The 2,361-nt window shown below is 50.7% G+C and overlaps 1 pseudogene; it reads left to right on the top strand.

Moving 5' to 3' along the window:
- The window catches only part of LOC100772329, a 2,799-nt pseudogene extending 1,008 nt beyond the window's left edge, over nt 1-1,791 (top strand).
- Nucleotides 1,792-2,361: the final 570 nt, after the last annotated feature.

Here is a 2,361-nt window from a genome sequence, read left to right as displayed (position 1 = left end):
GCTCTGCCGGGTGTTAGCAGAGCTCCTCGGCAGCTCCCCGACTCCAGCGTCCCCGACTCCAGCGTCCCCGACTCCAGCGTCCCGACTCCAGCGTCCCCGACTCCAGCGTCCCCGACTCCAGCGTCCCCGACTCCAGCGACCCCGACTCCAGCGACCCCGACTCCAGCTTCCCCGACTCCAGCTTCCCCGACTCCAGCTTCCCCGACTCCAGCATCCCCGACTCCAGCTTTCCCGACTCCAGCATCCCTGACTCCAGCATCCCTGACTCCAGCATCCCTGACTCCAGCATCCCTGACTCCAGCGACCCCGACTCCAGCGTTCCCGACTCCAGCGACCCCGACTCCAGCGTTCCCGACTCCAGCGACCCCGACTCCAGCGACCCCGACTCCAGTGCTCCCGACTCCAGCGACCCCGACTCCAGCAACACCGACGGTAAGCGTGGAGCCAGGGGCCGGGGCTCGGCTCGAGGAGCGTTCTCAGCACCCAGCACCGGGAAGGTTCAGGAATGGGATTGGAGGAGCCCTTGGTGTTCCTGGAGTTAGTGGCCATCCCACCCACATTATCAGCACTCACACAGACCAGTCACATGGCGGTACTCTCAGGCAAAGGGAGCGGCAGCGGTTTGGAGCAGCACATATTTGGGATAATGGGATAGTGAAGATCACCAACCAAAGATTAGAGCCGTTAAGGTTACGTCGCGCTTTCAGTAGCCGAAGCCGGTCCAGGACTCAGAGACAGAATGGTACTGTTCATCCTAGTTCCCAAAGGCAAACTGGTAGGGTCAGGTTTGTTCGGCATAGAGGTGTCACTCAAGTCTTTTTAGAACAAGATAGAGCACGCAGAGGTACCGTTTACATGCCACTGTCCAACTCAAGACTTGAGTCAAGAATAATAGAGGGAGGAGAATCCAGCAGGTCCTCAGCTGCCACACAAGCGCCATCCAGCAATCGCACCAGGCCTGCAAGTCAGGAGGATTAGTCCCGAGAAACTAGAGATAGGGATAGCATCGCAAATAGAACCCGATCTAGGGCAGGATTGGCAGAAAGCAGAGTGGGAAGCAGCAGTGGGGACTTTCACAGAACCATTTCTCATTTAGAGAGGCCAGGTCTTCCAGGTCATGTGAGTATCATAACAATTCCTCTTCGGAGGATTTCTGAGAAGCGGGGGGTTGAGCCATCCTCTGGGGCTCTTGAGTCAATTTTAAGGCGGATTATGACTAGGTTTGGAGAGCAGAGTTCTCTAATGCAGGTGGAGCTTGAGTCGGAGAATCAAAGAAGCCGTCAGCGTTTACCAGAGCTGTACCTAGGACTGAATAACATGGCTGTGGCTGACAACACTGCTCAGCAGGGTGGAGGCTCCTCACAAGCCAGGCAGGCCCAAGAAGGCAGTGCTGAAATGCCAGATGTAAGTGAGCCAGCCTCGCCACAGAATGGGAATAGAAGGCAGTTAGGAAGGGCAGGCAGTGTAGCCGAGGCTGAGGCGTTACTCATACTGCGCCTGGTTCGTTTCTTCTTACTGAATGAAGGCAATGGCGATCCAGTTCGTGGCTTAACCAAAGAGCAGATTGACAATCTTTCTACCAGGAGCTGTGAACAAAACGGGGCTGACAGTGAGTTAGGTAAAGTGTGCAGTGTGTGCACCAGTGACTTCGTGGCTGGGAACAAGCTCCGGCAGCTGCCGCGTCCGCACGAATTTCACATTCACTGTATCGATCATTGGTTGTCCAAGAACTGCACCTGTCCTGTCTGCTGACAGCCTGTTTTAGAGTTTGGGGCTGCAAACAACGGGTGAAATGACTGGATCTGGTCGGCACGGTGTTATTGGAGTCACATAGTCAACACTTGTTACTTGTGATGAGGTAACCAAGATGAAAAACCTGTCAAAGTATAGCTTGTACTATTTTTTGTGTTATTTTTAAAAAAACTTGTTACAAAGAGGTTGTTTATATAAAATTTAAAATGCAGATGTTGAATTATCCAAAAATAAAGAATAGTTAATACTGCTAGAACCAAATAACCTTCAAAATGTCTTTTATTTTGGTAATTTTGTCATGCTAAGCACTTTTGTATCTGCACAACTCAGTATGTTAGGAATCTTGATTCTTTCTCTTAATACTGCAGTAGGTTTTGCTGGGGTTCTCCAGTTTCAGATCAGTGCTATGTTTGGACACTACTGTATGAATCTTTGTAGACTGGCTGAATGTCTGCCAGATATACTTAGGTTACTTGAAATAATTTACTATGTAGCACACTGTATATGTGTATGCGGATATGTAAGTATGGTGAACGTATCCACATGAAAAACTACAAGTTTGAAACTTACTTAAGCTTTGGGGCTTAGATTGCATAGGACACAGTGTTA

Source organism: Cricetulus griseus, chromosome 3 (assembly GCF_003668045.3).
Source record: "Cricetulus griseus strain 17A/GY chromosome 3, alternate assembly CriGri-PICRH-1.0, whole genome shotgun sequence".
NCBI lineage: Eukaryota > Metazoa > Chordata > Mammalia > Rodentia > Cricetidae > Cricetulus > Cricetulus griseus.
The sequence above is the reverse complement of the archived record's forward strand: the minus strand, read 5'-3'. Positions and strand labels throughout refer to the sequence as shown.